General features: G+C 39.8%; 1 protein-coding gene and 1 pseudogene across 1 annotated transcript in view; one reads left to right on the top strand and one right to left on the bottom strand.

The window, feature by feature from the left end:
• Positions 1–23,925, bottom strand: part of PCDH15 (protocadherin related 15) — an 833,394-nt gene that overhangs the window by 751,147 nt on the left and 58,322 nt on the right.
• On the top strand, positions 15,788–16,605 carry LOC102963826 (annotated as a pseudogene).

Here is a 23,925-nt window from a genome sequence, read left to right as displayed (position 1 = left end):
GCAACACTTATCTTAAAATACATTAATGTATTACTTCAAGTACATGAACATCTATTGGTTAGTGACTTTCCAAACCTTAGGCTAACAGCAATAATTATTATTAGTAATAAAATGCATCCCCTAGTGCATATTAAATGGTTCAATGTATTAAATATGCTGGTATCTACACACCTCTCCAAGATTATTTTGTAAGAAAAGTTTACTTTGGGGGCACCTGGGTGGCTCAGTCGGTTAAGCGGCCGACTTCGGCTCAGGTCATGATCTCGCGGTCCGTGAGTTCGAGCCCCGCATCAGGCTCTGTGCTGACAGCTCGGAGCCTGGAGCCTGTTTCGGATTCTGTGTCTCCTTCTCTCTGACCCACCCCCATTCATGCTCTGTCTCTCTCTGTCTCAAAAATAAATAAACGTTAAAAAAATTAAAAAAAAGGTATACTTTGTAGGAGAAAATCAAGAAGATACGTGCAAACAGTACATTTTTCTGAATTCTCTCATCCACCTAAAGCCAGACACTGGAAGGTATTCAACACCTTCTATTTCCTCTGCATGTGAATACTCAGGCCCCATCCATTTTTCTTAAAGAATATGTATATATTTTTTTCTTTCAAGAGTCAGGCGTTTCAACATTGTTTTCGCTTTCACCTTCTCTCTTCTGCACTCAGATCCCAAGCTGCTCTGAGCAATCTCACACACCTTTGGCTGGAAGGACCCATCTTACAGGACAGGGGAGTCAACCCTTCAGGGAGATGAAGACCCACACAGAAAATTTAATGCATGCTAAATGTAGCGGGGGTGGGGAGGTCGGTGGAGAAAGAGAAGGAAGGGATGTCCCTCAGGGTGTTGGACTTGATGTGGGGGCAGCCATGGGGCAGGGAACTGGAAAAGGGGTTGGTGGTAGCGTCCCCTGCTGCCCGGGGAGGGAAAAGCAGGTCCTGTTTTCACATTGCCTGAAGGCCATCAGGGCGTAAGGTGCTGTGGGCAGTGAGCGTGGGCACACGTGCATGTGTGTGTGCATGTGTGAGGGGTGGTCAGAGGCACTTAGTGCCCCCTGTCCCCAGCTTTTCTGCCTCTGAAGGGTAGTCTGTGGCTCCAGGGGAACTAAGTCCCAGAGAGATCTTACTGATGCCCCTGACTTAGAAAGATACCATCATCGTTGGCAAGACGCTAACCTTCATGTCCCGCAGGTCCTGAGCAACAAGGACCTGTGACTGGTTTGGTGTCACTTATCCTAATGCATTGAACTTATGTCCTGTAAGACGGCTTCTGACCTTTGCACCTGACTCCAAATCCTACTGTCCAGTTGCAGTGTGACCTGAGTTCCTTTCCTCCTTCCCCACTGCGGGGCCATGAGTGGAGCTCATGGCTGTTTTCTCTATAATACTTTTAGAGTCTGGAAGCTTCTCTCCATCCCTGTCTCCACCCGTGCCTCCCAGAACCTCTTTCCTGGGGTTTCCCTCCAATGGTTTCCTTATTGGCAGTCTCCCAAGGCCTGACCCACCTGGCTCACCCCTCTCAGATGCATTTTCTTCACGCATCACACCTCTTTTCAGGTTAGTGCTTCCACTGAAGGCCTACTTGATTCCCATTATCTCAGAATAAAGTCCAATCTTACCAGCCAAATTATTCACAGTTTGGTCCAATTATTTTACTTTCCCTGCCTGCCTTTCCATTAGTCTATTCTAGGCAAACCGGTCTCTTCTTATGTTGACTTCTTCCCAACATGGGTGTTTCAGACCCCACACATCTGACCCCCACATGGCTGTTTCAGACCCATGCATCTGCCCCTGACATGGCTGTTTCAGACCCACATAGCTGCCCCCAACATGGCTGTTTCAGACCCACACAGCTGCCCCCAACATGGCTGTTTCAGATCCCACACATCTGACCCTGACATGAATGTTTCAGACCCACACATCTGACCCCAACATGGCTGTCCCACACAGCTGCCCCCAACATGGCTGTTTCAGATCCACACATCTGAGTGAAACACCAGCCACTGCAGTGAAAAGTAAGTCCTGGCTATATGCTGACCCTTGACCCTGCACAGGTTTTGAGACTGGAAACCCCATATATGCCCATTGTGCCTCATTTATACAAGTTATCTCATGTATAACTTTAGGGAAATATTTGCATTTGTATATTTTAACTCTCTTTTACACCATCTTGGAAAAAAATACCTTGCCCTTATACTGATGTTTTACAAGGAATACAAATCACATGAGATAAGCAGAGGGAAAATTATGCCCCTTTAACTAAAATAATGTAGAAAATGTTTATAAATGCAAAAGAGAATCTTAAAAACAGGAAGTCTGTTACAAGCTAAAAGATCCTTATTTTCCATGAAGAAAAGCGATACTTAAAAATTCATAATTAGGACATTTAATTCAAATATAAATATTTTGCTTTGCTGAACTTTACTCGTAAAACTCAAATGGATTCCAAATTGTCATTGAATGGCTATCGAAGGAGACAATATTTTAAAGCCGAAATAGAATTTTAAAATCATCTAGAATTTGTTACATCTGATGTGGTAAAAATGATATTCACAGGGAATATTATTATGTGACTGTGAGTCTAATTTTAGTTTTTTTGGTTTTGTTTACCACCCATAGTTATGAAAGGAGACACAAATGAAAAATCAAAGATTAAAAGCCAAAAGAGTGTAAGGGACAGGAAAAAAGGAAGGAAATAGAGAGGAGGGAAGGCAAGTGAGTAGAACAAGCAGAGAACAGTGCTTGTTGTGGTTTGTGGAAGAAAACCCAAGGGCTTTGGAATAAGATGCACCTTCATTTGCACATTGACTGTCTCAACTAAGGAGCTTGTATCACTCAGTCTGCATAAGCCTCGGGTGTTTATAAAGTGTTAATTAGAATGATGGTTACTAGATATGAAGAGTCTAGTAAAAACCCCAGACAAAAGTAATTTGTGTTCATTCATACATCTTATTATTGTAATTTTCCTGAGTACATAATCTGGCAGAATACAGAAGATACATAAGTACCTATGAATGAGCTGACATATCAATGGATAATTAGGAGGATTCAAAGCACATATCTGGCAATTCAAGTATTGTTAAAATGTAAAGTTTGTGAAGAGTCCATGGTTCCTCAATGATTGTTGTAATATTTTCAACAACTAACCTTGTAAAGTGTTCATCTGATGATACCAATTTTATTCTCATTTACTGTTGCCTTTCCTACATTTGAAAAATTATAAAGGCATATTACCCAGGGGTGTGTGTGTGTGTGTGTGTGTTTCCTTTCAAAAATTTTGAAATCTATTCAGAATCATAAATTAAAATTATTACCTGCCACGTTCACGCATCCTACTTGCCAAGTTATTTGGCTTTCCTTAATGTAACTGGAAGACATGTATTTTCACAGATTAATGGAATTTAGGCACATCCTTTGGAGGGGGTTGTGAATGGAAAGGCAGAGATGAAAGAGTTTTGCTTGGAAGGCAGTGCACGTTTCTAGTGCACAATGACATCGGTGGTCTGTAGGTAAACAAATGTCCTCCTTTTTAACCTACTTGGTCCCTTCCTGGCAATGTTTCACATTGAATAGGTGATAGTTCCACTCAGAATTTCACAAACAAACCACTTGGCAAGAGTAAACAACTCCAGAGGCCACAGATGTGGGAGTCCGCCCTTTGCTTCTGATGGGGATAAAGAGCATGGGTTGCTCTACAGGAAATCAGATGCATCTCTAAGGCCATGGTGCTTCCTGACAGGAAGCTGGTGGCCAGCATGTTGGAACAGAGCAAAGAGAACCTTTCATTGGCAAGACCAAGATGGCTCATTTTTTTGCCACCTCCCCAGCGTACTGCTGGTTAGATACATTAATTTCTCCTTTAGAGGCCCAGTACTTTACAAAATTGCTTTGATGACAGCACACTGAGGGGTTTTATTATCCGTAATTTTTCATGGAAGTCAGCCTGTGTATTTGAGTATTTTTCCCTCTCATGCTGACAATGGTCACACAAAAGGAGAAGGGATGAAGAGTTAGATGGAAACGTAGAAAGTCTAGAATGCTATAAACATCAACTATCATTTGTAGGGAAAAGAAACTTCCAAAATATGGCAAAGGAATCAGCCAACATAAGAGGTTGAAACACAGTATGTGAGGGGAAATCCTTAATCTTTTGTTTTATTGTATTTCAGTGACACATTAGCAATACATTTTTATGAGAACATTTGCTATGCTGTTTTCCTCACAGATAATGCTTCAGGCAATTGAAATCAACTTTGATTAATTATTATTGTTTGTTATCTGTACTCAATGTTTGGAATGTCATAAAGCATGTCTAAAAAATAAAACTAGGGATTTGATATCTGTGCAGTTTCCTCTCAAAGGAATGAGCGAAAATATAAACTCAGAGTTTAAATGATTTGTTTTTCTTGTTTACATACTGTAAGAGGAATAGTTTTGTAAATGGGGAAGAATGACATTGCTTCTAGAATTAAGAAAAATATTCAGGCATTAAGATATTTTTAAACACACACATATTTTCATCTAGCCATTAACGTATTCAACACATCTTTATTGGTATACATGTGGATGTGTAATTTATTCATCTAGCAATGTGAAGAGACTCAGGCTGAATTTTTTATAGGAGTAAAAATGGACTTAGTGGCCATGTTGCCCAGACCAAACATTGAAAGGCTCAAGAAAAAGAAACAGCCGAAACAGTCATGTCCAAGAGCACACAGCAGTAAACAGAATGGAATCCATGTTGAAGGGTCAGCTATAGAGGACAGGTACATAAAGCAAGTAATTTCACGACACCAACCACAGAGATATTAACTCAAAAGGATGCAAGAAGTCTTTACTAGAGGGTTGACAGCCAAGCCAACAGGCTAAGTAAGTAATCCTTAAAAGGAAACTAGGTTGCAGAGTGAGCTTCATATAAAATAGCCACATATAAAGATAAATGTGACCCAGCTCTTGCCTTCAAGATTTGGATGGTCCAGCTGGAAAAAAGGATGAGTTGTCCAGTGTGATAAACATCATGTTAGTTGCAAGGCATACTCGATGGATGGAGCAGAGAATGAGTAACTCTCCAAGGGATGGAGAGAAAGGAAAACTTCTAGGGAAAGTCACCCAAGCTGGTTCTTCACAGATGAATAAGATGCTGGACAAACTCTAGGAAAGACATCAAGGCGTAAAATGCATGTTCTGTTTGAGTAACTCTTGTGTGGCCTGTATGATAATCAGGTAAAAGCTGAGTAGGTAAGTTTGAACGGGGAACACTTTATAGGCCAGGCTAATAGATTTGACTGTTTTTAAATTACCTTTTTAGTGTTTATTTTTCAGAAAGAGTACTCTAAGAAAGCCGTGAAAGTTTGATGAGACAGTGAGGCCATCCAGGAGACCGCTCTACTTCTCAGAATAACAGAGCATGGGCATCTTAACTGATAAAAGAGTGAGGCATGAAGGAAGGCACTGATGCAATAAATAACTAACAGAACCACCAGAGCTGATAAAGAGGGTGGGTATCCATATATGAGAAAGATGGCAAAAGCAAATCCAAGGTACTTCTCAAAATCTGGCTTAAGCAATTAAGTAGAGAGTGAATAAATAGAGGAATGTGGTGGCAGTGATGATTATTTAACTTGAGAAGTTAGACTAGATACTCAGCAGACAAGCAAATGGTCAAAAATAGGCTGAAAATAATCTGACATCCACTCAAAACACAAAATCTTTCAGTGGACTTTTGGTTGTATTCCTTCAATTTGCATTATAGTTCTTCAATTTTCTATCATATATTATAATTTATTTTGACTTCAAGAGGGTGAAACTCACTAGGGTGAATAAATAGGGTCATCTCACCTGTTCTGGGAAAACAACTACAAATACAATGCACTATAGTACTGTAATTACCCATTATGTGCGTGTGCATCGAATCACAGAAAAATTATATGGTCAATAGCTACTTAAACTATATTCAGTGCAGCTGAATTTTAACATCCTAAAATAATTACAAAGGCACATCCATTATATAATGGGGGAAATTCAAGCCATGAGCGATATAAAATTACATCCATTTTTGCTAGTCACTTGCCAGTGGCTGTCACACGATTGTTACTGGTTTTCTCGCATCTATCACAGCATTAGGTACGAGCTGCGGACAACCGATCTCAGGGAAATGGCTATTTCTGATCCCAGGAAAAGGGCACTAGTCACACCAACCCTTAAACGCAGGGCTTTAAGTGATAAATAGAAAACAGCTTGCACACATACAGATCCATTTGACATGAACTCTCCGATTAATCTTACTTCTCATCTCCCCTGAAGGCGCAGGTTAAAAATATATCAGTATTTAAAAAAATAAATCATTAATTGTAATTTCTTCCTCAGTTATTCTCTAATTGGATGTGTGTTATTTTATTATTAGTTTGGTTTAACATTACTGGGGGAAAATGTCAACTCATTTTTTTTTTTTTTTAATTTTCAGTGAGAAAGAAACAATGCCGTATCTCGGGCTCTTAACACCAAGCCTCTGTTCTCTACAACCCTAAACTGCATGCGGATGTCCTCGTGAGTTAAAATGTGAATCACCTTAAAAACCCGTCTTAATCAGGCCGAAGCGGAGATATTTTGGTTTTTAATAAAATGTTAGTGAATATTTCTTTGTGTTACCTTTAATTAAATATTTCTAAAAGCTCCATAGAAATAATTTAAAAGGATATAAAGGAAGAAATGCAACAACCCTACATTGAAGGGAAGAGATCCAAAATGTGGTTTGAGGATGAAGGGCACCAGCATCCTTCTTCTTGAATTTTCTATCCTGAGGGAAATTATAAGAATGCATACTTCCCCAAAGACTGGATCAAAAGGAGAGTAGACACAGGTTTATGAAATCACTTACCTTAAGTTTCCAAATCAAAAAATATGCCATAGACTGTAAAATCAGACCTAGGTTCTGCCTCAAAAGGACTGGGAGTTGTATTCTTCCCAGTTTTGGCGGGGGGAGTTTTGCATAGTTTATAGGGCAATAGGGGGAGGTACTGAGTAGGCTTTGGGGATATAAAATGGAAGCAGGGAACGGAAGGTATATTCTCACTTGCTCAAATTAAATTAGAACTCAGTGAGAATCTCTGGTTACTAGAGAAAAACCTGAGTTTTGGTCACGGGAGTTACGTGATATTTTGTTTAAACAGAGTAACCTGAACAAGGGAGTATGGGTCAACCCGAAGGTCAGAGAGCCGTGGAAGAAGTGGACAGAGGTCCCCTAAGTACCTTCTCCTGAATGCCTTTGTGTTTAGCAGTATTGTTTTGTGAGAGGCAAAGAATACTGCATTTTAGATAGAACTTGAACTCTTCCCTCTAAAATTCTGACTCTTTTCGGAAGTTGATCTAATCATTCAGTAATGAGATTTCCAGGATACTGAAGCTTCGTAGATTTGTTCTGTAAAAAAATAGGGAGTGGTGTTGCCCAAGAGCAAAGAAGGTTGGGTGTCTGCCACATGGTTTGTCTGGCTGGAGCAGAGGAGGGAGGTGGTGTACCGGGTGGGTCACGTGTGCATCCAAGGAGGCTGGACAGAGCACAGAGCAACCTGTAGTGGAAGCTGCCTGGACCCTGTGAGAAGGGGGCAGCTGCGGAAGGGAACAATGAGGTGGCACAGCACACAAGTAAGGACCCCGTGAGGGCAGCAGGGCTCCCTGTGATCTCCACAGGGTCTATATACCAGTTATGTCTCTAACCTGATGGATACGCTCACTGTGGAGAGATGTCCCCACGACAAACATGCAGGTCATAAAAACGGACTCTAAGTCCTAAAAAGAGTGTAGGCACACAGAGAGATTTTATGGAAACTGACAAATGAGGCAGGTAGAACTCCCCCCTGAGGCCACGCATCCCCTGATATCCAAGACACCCACACGCCAGCCATGCCTGTGTCTCCTCGTCTGAGCTGTTCCTCAGACACGTTCTATACTTTCAGTTCCCTGTGTCCACAGCCAAATGTCTACGCTCAATTCACGAGGCTCCTCACGCCCCTATACTTGTATCGTATACTCGCGGTATTCATATCAAGGACAAACACAGTACTGCATTTCAAAGGAAAGGAACTTTTCATATTGGACATTACAAGATATTTACACAGTTTTGTATTCTTAAGAATGCTCTTTATATGGTCTGGAAATACAGCCAATAAAAACATTTAAAAATTATTAAAATTTCAAAATATTTCATTGATTATAGCTATGGAAAATGAAGAATATTCTACTTATTTTAATTCTTGAAGGTTGTATAAATCTCTGGACTTACTGCATTTTATCCAAAATTACACATTTTTATGTGAAAATGTGCAGCATTATTAATTTGTTAATCTAAGTGCCAGTTGTGTTCTTGGTGTATGAATCAGGGCTCTGTAAATCTTCCTTAAAAAGGATGAAGATAAGGGAAAGCAAGTAAACTGCAGGAAAAGAGACTAAGAAGAAAATTTATATGTTTCTTTTAACTTTGGTAATTAAAACAGTTAATTTTAAAGATGCCTGTGCATATATACTGTCTTCCAACTGCTTTGGCTGTGGGTCCGCCAAAACAAACATTTGAACTTCAGTGAACTTTAAAAGACACATAATTAGGCTTCTTTACAATTCTAAAACTACAGTTTATTATACTCTATACTTTTAAAATGCCATACAATACTGGCCATGACTACTTTGGATAACAAGCCCAAATGGAGATTCTTTTTGTTTTTAAGTAGATTCCTAAGTGTAAGCAGCATCTTTAGTCAGATAAAGATTTCTAATCATGAGCTCACCATTGAACTCTCATGGCCAGATGTTATCATTCACCAGAATTTTATGTCTATATTTTTCTTTCCTAAAACAATATTCACATATATAAGTCTGCCTACGTAGCATACCATTGAGTATTGTTTCTTTTTAATTTTTTTTTTTTAACGTTTATTTATTTTTGAGACAGAGAGAGACAGAGCATGAACAGGGGAGGGACAGAGAGAGAGGGAGACACAGGATCGGAAGCAGGCTCCAGGCTCTGAGCCATCAGCCCAGAGCCCGACGCGGGGCTCAAACTCACGGACCGCGAGATCGTGACCTGAGCTGAAGTCGGACGCTTAACCGACTGAGCCACCCAGGCACCCCAGAGTATTGTTTCTTTTTGAAATTTGTAAGAATAATCTCATTGTATAAAGAAAGAAATCATCTGAAACTTGTTTTCCTGACTCATGGTCAGGCAAAGCTGGTGTAAAAACAGTCATTAAGAAATTGATGTAAAACACATAGTTATTTAGTTGATCTTTGCTCTAACAATTCAAGTAAAAAAACACCTCCAGGCAAAAAAATGGTGGTGACAGAATTTGTATTTAATGCCTCCTGTTCTATCAGTCAGGTGAGTGTGCCTCTCCATGTACTGATAAATTCGCTACACTTTTGCTTATTAAACTTGACCCATTCATTGTGGTATTCTGTTCGAGCTCTGGTACATAAGTGGAACACATAATGCTATTACTTGCGAATCACATATAATACATTAAGCATTATTGCTGGGTGTGCTGCATTATTTTATTTCATTTAGTAAAAATTTGACCAGTTAGGATGGGCAAAGATATGCTGTGGTAACGAACAAACAGAAATAAAACAACAAAGAGCGTATACGCTTTCTCTCATTCTCCATGTGCAAATGGTTCTGTGATCAAAGTTGCTCAGAAGACCAGATGAGCCAAAGCGAATGATGGCACACTCAGCATATGGAAGGAAATGTGGCGAATTGTAGCTGGATCTCAAACTTTTCTTTCAGAGTTGATTTGTGTAATTTCACTGCTGTAATCACAGATATCATGGCTGCACATCACCAAAGAAAACAAAAAGAAGAGCAGAACACGTGCAGAAGTACCATCCTGTAACATGCCTATTCGGAGAACCAGAAATGTTTGCTACTTGGTCTAAGGGCTAACCTGTCTCACAAAACCATTACGAGAGACTCAGGATCAGCATTTGTGAAGGAAGGAAACTAAAGCTTAGAGAGATGAAGTACAGTTAACCAGTATAAAATCATGAGTCCAGGGGCACCTGGGTGGCTCAGTAGGGTAGGTGTCAGACTTTAGCTCAGGTCATGATCTCACAGTTTGTGAGTTCAAGCCCCACATGGGCTCTGTGCTGACAGCTCAGAGCCTGGAGCCTGCTTTTCAGATTCTGTGCCTCCTTCTCTGTCTGCACCTCCCCCACTCATGCTCTGTCTCTGTCTCTCAAAGAATGAATAAATGTTACAAAACATTAAGAAAAATAAATAAAATCTAAACATTTAAAAAAGCATTCATCCAGTAATTCTCAGAATTAAATACTAATGTTTCCAAAGCCTTTTCTTCCATTGTTAGCATTTTAATTACATATTAAATATACTTTACTAGACTAATCATAAGCAATTTATTATACCCTCTAATCATTACCAGATGAACAGGGCTCTTCTTAAAAAGTACGTACTGATATGACGTAATGACCCTTGCCTACTTGCCCAAGCAATAATACCAATACCACGCACCTGCACCTCTGTGGTGCCCTACCCCCTCCTCTCTGCTCCAGGATGCAATCTCTCTTGCAGATGCCAGACAAGGGCCAACCCTGTAAGCAGACCTTGCTATGGACCGTGGTGTCTGTTCTCTGCATACTATGCAAGTAAATTGCGTTGAATTTGGAGGTATCACATCTTCCCTCTGATCTGAAATTTATAAACGTCATGCATTGACAAACCATGAAGCTATCTTAAGCAAATATATTTTCAAGAAGCCACATGTGTGAAAAATTCAATGTGCTTTAAGACTTTAGATCAAGTCTCTGAAATGTGTAGAACAGAAAGAAGTGACATGAGCACAAGGGATGGGAGGACCGTGGAAAGGGCACCAGGTCACAGCCTGGTAGCACTTTTCCTCTTTCTAGAATTAATAACTGGAATGGCAGAAAGATACAAAGAGGCCCAAGTCTATGCAATATGATAGTTTAAAAGCTTTAATTTTATAACTATGAATAAGAAACGAAGTCTGCAAGTATAGTCCTATTGCTTCCTAATCCTAGGAACGGGGCTGAGATTTGGTTGTTTTACCTGAAATCATGTAAAGGAAAACTGTGGCAATACTGACATACGGTGGTAAAACAGAAGTAAACAGATTTCAGTAAGCTGTGATTCTTCCAGGTATACGAACATCCTTCACACCTTCATGTCATAGCATCTGCTACTGCCTCTGTTTGAGTTCAGTTCTCTTCCCTCTATCACAAATCTCTGCCTCTGCTTACCCTAGTCCTGTTCAAGGCACAACTTACAACTGTTCTTTAAGAAAAACAATTTAACAAGGCTAACTCCAGAATGGTTTTGTTAGCAATTTTGTTTTCCCATAAAGTTCTGTGAATGCCACTTTGACAGCTTTATGAGGTTTCTTGTCTGCGTCCCTAACTATGCTATAAAATCTTTAAGGGATGTGTTACTTTTCTACGGCTGATGTAACAAACCACCACTGACTATGTAGCTCAGAACAACAGTTCCGTGAGACACAAGTCTCACTGGCATAAGATAAAGGTGTGGACAGGGATGTGTTCTTCTCCTGGGGTCTACAGCAGAATCCATTTTCTTGCCTTTCCTAGCTTCCAGAAGCTGTCCACTTCTCTTGGCTCATGGTCTTTTCTCCATCTTTAAAGGTAATAACAGCCAGATAATCTCTTCTCCTAGCACATCACTGTCACTTCCTCCACACTCACGTTCCTCTCCCACTCAGAATTAAATGGCTTCAGTTTTTCACTTTTAAGAAGCCTGATGATCACATTGGGTCCTCTGGACAATCCATGATAATCTCTTTATTTGAAAGTCAGGTGATTAGCTAACTTAGTTTTATCTGAAATCTTATTTGCCCTTAGCCATGTAATGTAATATATTCCTAGGTTCTGTGAATTAGGATGTGGAATCTTTGGAAAGCTATTGTTTTGTTTATCCCAAGGGGATAATGAATTGTCTGGTGTGTGTCATGAATTCAATAACTATGGTACTGAAACAATCAAGTTTCAGGACATAGTTAGCTCATCTATTCAGTACCATGGACAGAAGAGGATATATTTTATTTTATTGAACATTTGAAGCATGAGGACCTTCTACATGGACAATGTCCAGGTCAATTTTACTAGATTATTTTAAGAATCTCCTACCAAAGGGTTACATTAAATTAAGCTCTTCATGTAACAGGTGAGGAAACTATGTCCCAGATAGGGGAAGTGATGTTCTCAAGGTCATCCAGCTTGTTAGTGGAATAGCTGAAGTTTCTGTCTTCTCAAATCTTAGCCCTGTCATTTTTGGATATCCCTTTGGCAATATGGTCTTATATAAGTGGACTCGTGTATGAATCTCTGCTCTCAAAGTCACTTGAAGGCATCACCTCAATGCTGTGATTGGAAGCACAGTGGGTCACCAATGTCCATATTAAGATTTTGTCTCGGTGTTCCCAAATTTGCAAACTCTTCAAGGATCAAAGCGATACCTTATGCACAGAAATTCTTAATATTCTGACGTCATTCTAGTTCCTCACAGAAGTGGGGAGACTACTTCATTCCCCCACTTGTGTCACATTTTGTACCTCTCATAACACAGTAGAGTTCCTTAAACTCTGGGGACTCGGGATCTTTTGTGAAAAAAAGAATTCTTTTCAGCTTTTATGACCATATGTTTTAGACAGGCATTTATGACACTTAGGATGGGGTACTAAATTCAGGGAGAAACTATGTATTTTACTCTATTTTGATTGCAATCTAATGAGTATGTTTTGAAAAGAAGGATATGGTCTACGAAATAATTGACAGACTTACAAATACGATTGTTTTTTTCAAAATTCAAATTTGTACTATGGGGAAAGAAATCTGTCCCAGGAATCTCTGCACATTGTTAATATATCTAGAGTATATTTAGTTACATTCAGTAAGGGCATTTAATGATAATTAACATCCTAAAGTTCTCAGGTAAAAATTTACCCAGACAAAACAACAGAGAAAAAGAGAAAAATGAGATGGCTAATGGGATTAGGAGGGTGCCTCGCTTCCCTTCTTCACACTTGTATCCCTACACCAAAAACCCTGTCCTTTACCCCTCCTGTCTCCTGAGGAGGACAAAAACTGTTAGGGAGTATTACATTTAATCTTTCAAAATAGTAATTTTTGATGTTTTCATATTGAATTACAATGGGTATGGAAAATAATTCATGACCATTTTACTTACAGTCTTTAAAAAATTTACATATATATGTATTTTTTAATTAATTACAAATTCAATTTTTGTATTACATAAAGGGGCTACAACAAAATTTAAAATTCTCTTCTTTTTTTGAATTTTTTATTTATTTTTTAAATTTTTTTAGCTATGTTATTTTATTTTTTAAATCTTTAATATATGAAATTTATTGTCAAACTGGTTTCCATACAACACCCAGTGCTCATCCCAAAAGATGCCCTCTTCAATACCCATCACCCATAAAATTATTGTCAATTTCCATAGTTTATAATATGATTTATTCAGACAAACATAACTTCAAAAACTGAGTCCATGAGAAAGTATACATATTTTCTTTGATGTTATTCTTAAAATCTTATTTGGTCAACCGGTTAAGAGTTAAAAGGTGTTTCTTGAAGCGGGCTCTAAATTTACTCATTTTATAATATTAAAAGGGAAACAAAAGGCCTACAAACTCTAAACTTTTAGAGAAAAATCCTGCATTCCAGAATGCTAGATTGATGTTCGTTTATTTCTTTATCATTTTGGCTTTATATGATTATTTTAACAAATTAAACACAAAATATCAATGTCTTTTTCTTTCTTGAGAGAAAAATTATGTTTATTATTCTTTGTAGGAATATCCAATATACAATTGTTACCTTACCAATTGTATATTAGACATTCTTATAAAGAAAAACAATTCATTGAATTGTACACAAGGATCCAGAGAGGAATCAAAATTAAATATATATTTCTTTCAACAAAAAACAAAGAATAATTGTAAGAATTGATAATTTCCTACCCCATTGGTGATTTTTTAAGAAAAATCAGAGCAAAGCATTGAGGATTACTTATTATTACTTTTGCAAAATTTTAACGCCATTCTAAATTAACTACTTGCTCTTTCAAACTCAACGTACCCACAACTAAACTCATGATCGCTCCTCTATCTGTGGTCATTTTAGGGCTTCCATCTCAGTGAATGGACCAGCTCTGGGAATACTTCCGTACATCTTTGCCTCCCCTCACTCCCCTCACTCTTGGTTTTAATAAATCACACATCACATGTGTATGTGTATGTGTATGTGTGTGCATTGTGTGTGTTTGTATTAATCTCTCCACCAGTCTCTAGATCCGGTTTCCTTCTCGACCCAACCCTCCTCCTCCATACCATCTCCTGGTTAGACTATGTCACAGGTGTGTATCTTGCCTGTGTGAGTCTTCTGCATCAATCTTTACGGGAATCCATTTTTTCACTGTATCTAGTGATCTGTCTTAGAACAAATGGGATTTTATTGTCACATATTTTCTTGCACTCCTGCTTTTAAAACTCCAATGGCTTCACTTACAATTAAAACTAAAATTATTATCACTTTGACTATCAACAACCTTGGTCCCTGCATATTTCCTCAGTTTCATTAGCATCTGATTTACACAGGCCTTCATTCAGACTCTTAGCCACACCATGCTTACTTCTGATCATGGGGCCTTACTCTCTCCATCGGGATGGGGATATTATTCTCTCCATCTGGAATAAACTCTTTGTCCCAGTGCTCTCCACAGAACCTGGCACAGAGTAGCAATCCTATAAAACTGTGTTGAGTGAATAAATAATTAAATGAAAGAATAGTGAAAGTAATTAGCACAAGATATATATTACATATTCACTAACAGATATTTAATGAATTCTTAAAAAATATTCACTAACAGAGATGAAGTGATTCATAGAAAAATTCATTTCTCTGAAGCAATAACGATTATGTCCTAAACCAGAATAATCATAATGGCTCAGTTTAGAGGTAGCAGTTCATTTCATTTCACATGTTCTTATTTCTGTATATTTTAAAGAAAATCCATTGAAACTAAGGAAAAAAGGAAAAAGTGCATATTTGCCAATAAATACCTGAAATATATTTTCTATAAAAAGTATCAGTCTTTACTAAAGTGACTTTGACCTATGTTTATCCCTTGTAAGTATCTGTTTATCTTCCAAAGTGAAGGAGGAAGACTGATGATAAAGTTTGATAAACCTATTCTAACATAAGTTTTTTTTTAATTTACTTTAAGAGCATCTCTTCAAATAACTTTATATCATACTTTTTAAAATGATTTCCAAACCTCAAACCTGAAAGAAATTTCAAAAAATACTTAAGAAATGTATTTCAGAAGTACCAGTAAAGTTATTTCCTTTTTTCTAGTTTTATACAATGAAATTCTACAATCCAATCCATCAGTATAATTGGCTAATGTATTGAAATAAAAGTGTTGCCAAACTTGTCATACATACAGCATATTGAGAAGAGCCTATTTTGAGAATTTCCGAAGTTAGAATACAATTTTCTCTTTGTGCATACTTTCAAAATTCACTTGCTCCTACATATCCTTCATTAAAGGAAGTGAAATATTCATTCATTCATTCATTCATTCATTCATTCATATGTACAGGCTTTCTGTTCCCTCTTAGAGCAATATGTCTTTGTAATTTGGTATAGATTCAAAAATGTATTTAAAAATGGGTGTAGGGGTCTTCTTCCAGACTGCTTTTTGCCGTGTTATCTCTCAGAGCTGCTGACAGCAAGATGTCTTTAGGAAAGGCTGAAATTAAGCATCCTGCCCCCCAACATCAAAGCCATGACCATTATTCCAGATGGCCAGTTCAGACATCAGCCCCCTTGACTACAAAGGAAAATATACTGTACCCTTCTACGCTCTTGACCTAACCTTTGTGTGCCCGATGGAGATCACTGCTCTCAGTGACAGGGCAGGAGAACTTAAAAAAAAATAATGTTTATTCCTTTTATTGAGAGGTAGAGAGAGACAGAGTATGAGCAGGGGAGGGGCAGAGAGAGAGGGAGACACAGAATCCAAAGCAGGCTCCAGGCTCTGAGCTGTAAGGACAGAGCCTGACATGGGGCCCGAACTCATGAACTGTGAGATCATGACCTGAGCTGAAGTTGGATGCTTAACCGACTGAGCCACCCAGGTGATCCAGGGCAGGAGAATTTTAAAAAGTCAACTGCCAAGTTCTCCTGCAGGCTCCCATTTCTGTCACCTGGCATGGATAAACACACCCGAGAAACAAAGAGCACTGGGACCCATCATTGTTCCCCTGGTATCAGACCCCAAGTGAACCATCACTCAGGAGAGTGGAGTCTTAAAGGCTGATGAGGGCATCTCATGCAGGGGCCTCTATCACTGATGATGGAACTGCCTTTGGGCAGATGACTGTGAATGACCTGCCTGTTGGCTGCTCTGTGGATGAGACTCTCAGACTAGTTCAGGCCTTCCAGCTTACTGCCAGGCACAGGAAGTGTGCCCAGCTGGCTGGAAGCCTGGCCGTGACTCCATCAAGCCTGATATCCAGAAGAGCAAGGAATAATTCTCTAGGCAGAAGTGAGCACAGAGCCATTTTAGGGCCTGGCTGCGGTAGGCAGCCATGAAAACAAAATCTGTTTTGTACAATTGTCATACTTAAAACACAAAACTTTAGGTGCAGATGTGGAATGGGACAGGACAGGCCCTTCCCGCAGGGACTGGGGACACCAGCCTTTCTTCCTCTGGACAGAATGGCCTGAGCTGTGCCGTGGGGCAAGCCAACTGCTGTGTCCAGGAGCGGGCTTCCCTTGCCATCTTTTGTTGTTTCTATTAAACTTGAACTGAGCCAAAAAAAGTTAAATATGGCCATATGAATCCCATAAGCATAAAACTCTGAATGAGATTCAATTGTATCCAACGCTTACTGAATATGTTTTTTTATAGTGTAAGTCACTGGTTTTTTTTTTTTTTTTTAACAATCTATTCATTACTTATTTGCTCTACCAAAACATGTCAGCAATCTTAAATTGCAGCATTTCCTACTGGAGGGCATTGTCCAAGGTCAACAAGGAATATTGCCATTTGACACTTCCCTATGTTGGGGGACATGGTTGAATCTCTTCTGTTTTTAAACTGCTTCATTAGAAGTTTCTAGTTATTCTTATTAGCAGTCCCATCACTGGTCAGTTGTTCCTTCCAGTAATCTCTAGTGAAGGGATGGGGCTGGTGGAAAATCCAGAATTAAAGAGTTTCTGGGCAAGGCTGTTTGCATAATACTGTCTTTTAACATCAGCATGAGCACTGAACTTGGAAAACTCTTCAAGAAGTTGCAGTACATGGAAGCTGATTTTCATATGATTTTTAATAGGTACGTTAGTCTGTGTATTTTTTGTTTATGCTATGGAATGGAGCGGCTGGTATCATACAACACACAGAAATACATCACGCCTGTCTTCAGATGTCACATTTGTGGATGTCTGCTCCCAAAGCCACATTAAATGGTTTGAAAAAAAGGGCCTGCTCGTGTCAGGTCTGATGGAGGCAGGGAGCGCCCGTGACCGATGAAGGCCGCCTGCACTGGCTCTGGTCCAGTGGCCTCAGGTCACTGGGCAGCTGTCCTTCTAGGTTCTGTTTTTTCCTGAGAATATATCTCACTTTCCATATTTAAATGAACTCCCATGGAACTGATAATTTAACAGGTGCTATTTGGCAACGGTCCTAGTTTGGGTTTAAATCTTACAAATTTAGAGATTAAATTGAAAATGTTTTCAAACTTCATTATCTTGGGGGAAGGAAATCAGACGGCATCTCCTCTGAAGTGCTCAACTGATAACAGAAGGAAGCTTTAGAGGTTTTGAAGTGTACGTGTACTCTGGGAATTTTTTTTCTAAAATGCTATCCTAATTCCTTTCTGTAACAAATGAGATTAAAAGTCCAGTTAAGATTGCCTTTTTTAATGTTGACCAAACGGTTAAAAGCTTGGAGTGACTGGAGCCAGGAAAATGCTTGTTGTACTTTCTAGGATTTAAATGATCTAAAGAGAGGAAGGTGACAAGAGTAGACCAGGTGCTGTGTACGAGAGAGAGAGAGAGAGAGAAACAGAGAGACAAGACAAAGAAACAGGAAAAAGAAGAAATAAGGAAGCGAGAGAGGGTTGCATGAACTGTGAGGAAAAAATGCGAAGAAAGTGATAAGAGAAACGTCTGCCTGAGTGAAGAAAGGGTAGTAGGAAGGAACTAAAGGAAAGTCCTGCATGTAAAAGGAACTAATCAAAACTGACAAAGAGGTGAAGGAGGTAAAGAACATGAAAGAAAAATGTGGAAAGGGTACAGACAACCAAGTGGTTACCGAGTTTCTACTCTACACCAGACGCCTTAACAAGTGCAGCTCAGAAATGCCAGGCTCGATGAGCAGAAAATCATGCAGAGAATTATGGTTCCCAGAAAAAAAGGATGCAGAAGGCAACTGATTGCTCTAAGAAAGGTACGGTCCATTTAAGATGTAGCAGGTGAGTGTGTGTGTGTGTAAATGTCTTCAGGCCAAGGGAACCTAAATAAATACTGAGTAATGATGAGGAAACATTGAGTTGACCTTACTTTTAATTTGAAAATAGTAATAATTATTATAATATACTAAAACGCATGTATTAATCATTGCCGATATGCTAGGAAGCATAGAAAGCAGTTTTCGTGCACATCAGTTAATCCTAACAGCAATCTAATCAGAGCTGCTATTACCCTTGTTTAACGAATGGAGATCTGAGTCTTAGTGAGATTACATAACTCATCAAAATTCATCCATTGATTGTGCCAGGATCTGAAGAAGGTCTATGTGACTCCAAAGCTCATGCTTCAACTACTGTGCCACCGATAATCTTCCATATCCACACACCACCAATGGGTATCATCTGTTAATCCTCCCATGTTCCCCTTGGCTTTGCACACATGAATGCTTAATATAGCAGGTTTGGATCTAATGCATCCCGTCACTCAGTTTCCAAGTAACTTAAACTATCTCATCCTAAAATCTTTCTAGGGCTAGCTACAGCTAGCACAGACTTGGAACACACTTGTAAGAATGCCATCCGTTTATTTTTAAGTTTATTATTTTGAGACAGAGAGACAGAAAGACAGAGACAGACAGAGACAGTTAGAGATAGAGAGCATGAGCTGGGGAGAGGCAGAGAGAGAGGACATAAAGAATCCCAAGCAGGCTATGTGAGGTCAGTGTAGAGCCTCATACGGGGCTCAAACTCACAAATGGTGAGATCATGACCTGGGCCGAAATCAAGAGGCAGACACTTAACTGACTGAGCCACCCAGGCACCCTGTCATCCTTTTAACTCCAGCCTTCACAATGTACAGTATATTGATTAATATGTGTAATCTGTTTGTCCCTTGCACGGATGTTTCATACGAACTAGGCTGTAGCATTCGCGAGGTCAGAAATGTACCTTATTGATATTTGTATCCCCAGAACTTAGCAAGAAGCTGGCACATGATAGATGTTATACATATATGTTGACTAAATGGACAACAGGGGTTGATCATGGCTCCATCATTCTCCAAGGATCCAAGAAGGATCAGGGTCCACACTGTTTAACTTCCATGAGTCCTCTAACCCTCTGTACTAAAACCATGAAATATAGTAGTTACGACTGTGGCAGCATAAGCCAGGCTGCCTGAAGGACGATCGTGGCACTCTGAACCAAGACAGCTTGGTATCTTTAAAGCCTCAATTTTCACATCTGGGAAACAGGACTAATAAGAGAATTTATCCCATGGGACTTTAGTGAAGGTTAAATAAATTAAACAAGAGAATATATACTCAGCTGAACACTCCTGTTTGCTTCCTGCTGTCCTAGAAATCTGGCTCTTCCCAGAGATTGTTTTCCCATAGCACTGCCCTCCTATTCAGAAAGATGTATACATACACACACATTTATGCGGATTATGGGTAAATAAATATGCAGTGTGAGCAGAGGAGAGTGCGTAGCGTGTGTTGGGTGGCTGGCACACAGAAACCACACAGCTACAATTATCAGAAAACTGCTGTGCACGTAACAGGCGCTGCACATGCTTGTTACACCTGAAGAGATGAATGAATGAAGGGAAATAAAGGACACAGTGCACTGCTGACGTTTCCTTGAAGGGCTGCGTTCCTTTCCCTGTAGAGACATTACCGGAAGTGCATCCCACAGACCCACTGGACCAGCTACGGCCACACCTGGGATGGAGCCACACACTTTGGACGAGGGGGCTGGCACTCCCTCTTCACACAAGGTCTCAGGCTCAGTCTGAACAGCTCTCATCAGTATTCCGACTGTTCACTAGAGACACTTAATAAACTCAGAGTAGTTGGACAGTCCTCGCTGAACAGTCTAATTGAGTGGCCCTGAGGGGCGGTGTCGAGGCTTCCACGAGGAGGAAAGATTAGTGGTGAGAACGGGGCTACTGATCTAGGAATAAACACCACTGTGTGAGCCGCCAACCTCGTGAACAAATGCCCAGAACGGCAGCTGATGATCAGATAAAAAAAGGCAGGAAGCACACCTGAGGAAAGATGGGTTCGGTCTGACGTTTCCACAGACTTTTCTAAATGGCACGCCACGATGGGATAAATGCCAGCGGAATCTCTAAAACACGACGTATCTGTGTGTAGTTATAGCTCACCTAAGCCATTTTCCCAACACGATGCAAAAGAGTAGCTCCGTGCAGCATCTCGGTACACGGGTGTTCAGTGATTGTGTCCCCCTGTCAATGCAAGCCCCGCCATAGACATCAAACCCTCACCAAGTGCATTTCTCAACTGTGGTTTGAACTCAGTCAGTATTCTCAAACCTCACTGGCGTGCCCTATTTTGTCAAAAGAGGTACTTCATCTCTCAATTTTTTTTTAATTCAATGCTTACTTATTTCAATAACCACTAATTGGGTCATTCCATCAAGGGCTGAGGAAAACAAATGAGACAGTCTCTGTCTTCAGCAATTTATAATCTAAACATAAAACAAACATCATATGATGTGTTAGAATATAAAGGGGGAAGACAGACATTTTCCAGCTTGACTGAGCTATAATTTACAACAACTGTACATATTTAAGGTATAGAGTGCTATGCCTTGATACTTAAGCATTGCAAAATGATAACTATAGTCAACCAAATTAACACAATTTCATCCTGCATAGTTGTCTTACTTATGTATTTATGTATTTACTTTGCTGTGTATGTATGTATGTGTGCATGCTTGTGTGTACTTTGCTGTGGTGAGACCACCCAATATCTACTCTTTCAGCAAATTTTAAGAACACAGTGCAGTATTATTAACTATCATCGCCCCAGAACTTATTCTTCTATAACTGGAAGTTTCTACCCTTTGACTAACTTCTCCACATTTAATTTTGATTAAGTGTCATTAGTAGCAACACCAAATAACAATGAATGGGTTACTACCAAGGAACAAAGATAATTTGAATAAAGTCAGGAGAGGAAGACTAGATTTTGATGCCCAGCAGGTGGTTTTTGCACGTGGAGCTCAGATAACAGGTCTGGTTTTGGCTTTGTCACCTTCCAGGTATGGCACCTGGGGAGACCAACTCCGCCTCTCTGTGCCGCTATGGTTTTCTGGTCTAGGAAGGAGGTGAAATTGTAGTGAAATGGTATGTGGTGATTAATATCATCTCCAGGACTTCATGGAGCTCCTGTGAAAATTAAATAATAATATGTCTATGGAGGGCTTGGTTAGTAGATGGTAAATAAATGTTAGTGGCTATTATTAAGAGATGCTGTTTACAGATAGAGTAACAGTATGACTCCTGATTTAGAAGAACTTGCTGATCATGTAGGAATGATGCATATATGATATGTAGGGACACTTGTTTATAGTTTATGAGAAGGCATTAGATACAATCAATTACAAAAACTGAGCACTGCAAACACTCGAGAAATTGCTTCCAGGGATGTCTCTCTCTTCTCTGTCTCTGTCTCTATTTGTCTCTCTCTCTCCGTGTGTCTCTCTCTCACACACACAACACACACATTGAAACAAAAACAGACAGAGGGATGTGGTTTGCTGGGGTTCCATGAAGGGGATGAACTTATAAATGAGGCTTGGACAGCTCATGATCACAAACGAGCACGTGCTATTTTGTTGCCTTCAGATACTTTAATACCTAACATTTCCTGAATGAGGCCAGAGAACAGCATGCACAATCCTTGGTGTTTTGTGGAGATACGTGTATACATCTGAAACCAGAACTCCAACTCAGTGTTCTACACGGTTTTTCTGGAAGTCCATATGTTCCTTAAGTTCCTTCACTTGAAAACTCAGGTTTTGTCCTGCAAACAGTTTCTTACTGTACCTACTCCAAATCTTTTAGATTTTCCATTTGTGTTCTCCCAAAACACTGCACACAATTCTATTATGATATACTTCACAGTGTATTGAGTATCTCTGTCATTGTTAGATGAAGAGACTGTCTCAGTTTTGATGCCCTAGTGTCTTTCCTAGAGTTGATATGCAATAAAATGTTAGCTAAGGGGTGCCTGGGTGGCTCAGTTGGGTAAGAGACCGACTTCGGCTCAGGTCATGATCTCACAATTTGTGGGTTTGAGCCCCACGGCGGGCTCTGTGCTGACAGCTCAGAGCCTGGAGCCTACTTCGGATTCTGTGTCTCCCTCTCTCTCTACCCCTCCACTGCTCATGCTCTGTGTCTCTCTGTCTCTCAATAATAAATAAATGTTAAAGAAGAAAATTTAAATAAAATGTTAACTAAATAAGTGAATCTGAATGTGTGGACTGCAGGAAAAGTGACGGTGTGCATAGATGGTATGCAGTGAGAGGAACACACCATGGGAGGGAAATTGGGGCAGAAAATGACCAAACTATCAAAAAATATCAAAATTTGTTTCTTAAAAAATATAGCTCCTTATGGAAATAAACAAGAGTGGGGCAATTTCAATTTCAAAAAGGAAGAGGTAGAATATTCATCAGGAAGATGGAGAAGTCTGATATATAGACAATCATAAAAAGTCAGAATCCTTGAGAAAAACCAAGCTGCAAGAAAGGTAGATCAATAGTGCCACTTGCTGAAATGCTAGAAAATGATAGGATCTGTCCAAGAAAGTAGTCATTGGAGGCTTTAGAGGGTACAGTTTTAGTAGAGTTGTGAGAAAAAGCTAATTGAGGAGCTTAAGGGAATTGGGGCGGAAGTGGTGGTAACAGGCATAGAGACGCCACAGGAAAAGACCCAACGAACAGAACCATTCTGTCACGAGCTGTGTGAGTCGCCGATGATTGGGAGCCCGGCAAGACTATGATGACATTTTTGCTCAATCTCAGTTTCCATTGCGGATATATAAAATGAGTTCTGCCTTTTCACACCATTAGGAGATGAGTATTCTATTTCTCAGTGGGTTGAACATTTTCAGGTGGTTAGAACCACAGAGGGAAGCATGCACCTGGCCAGGTACCGTGAATTTTGTCAGCATCGTTTGAACACTGAATTAGACCCTTCACTTCTTTTCCCATCTAGACTGGACAAACGGGGTGTCTGAAGTATCCATACTTAGTTAATCCAAGTTATATTGGAAATAACGTGTGTGTGTGTGTGTGTGTGTGAGAGAGAGAGAGAGAGAGAGAGACAGACAGAGAGAGAGAGAGAGAGACAGAGATTGAGAGAGAGAGAGAGAGAGAGAGACAGAGAGAGAGAGCATGCACGTAGGCAAGCAAAAAGAGAATCTTCTAAGTACAACAATTGGTCTTCTGTTTGTCAGAGGTTTTTTTCCTGGCTCTTCAGCTCTCTGGCCATCCAGAATACATACACAGATGGACTTTAAGTGAGCCGATTACTAGAATACACAAAAGCCACAGAAGTAATCCTTCTAGACACAAGGTCAGAGCTCA

The sequence above is a fragment of the Panthera tigris genome, chromosome D2 (genome assembly GCF_018350195.1).
Source record: "Panthera tigris isolate Pti1 chromosome D2, P.tigris_Pti1_mat1.1, whole genome shotgun sequence".
Classification (NCBI taxonomy): domain Eukaryota; kingdom Metazoa; phylum Chordata; class Mammalia; order Carnivora; family Felidae; genus Panthera; species Panthera tigris.
This window is presented reverse-complemented; position numbering and strand designations above follow the sequence as displayed.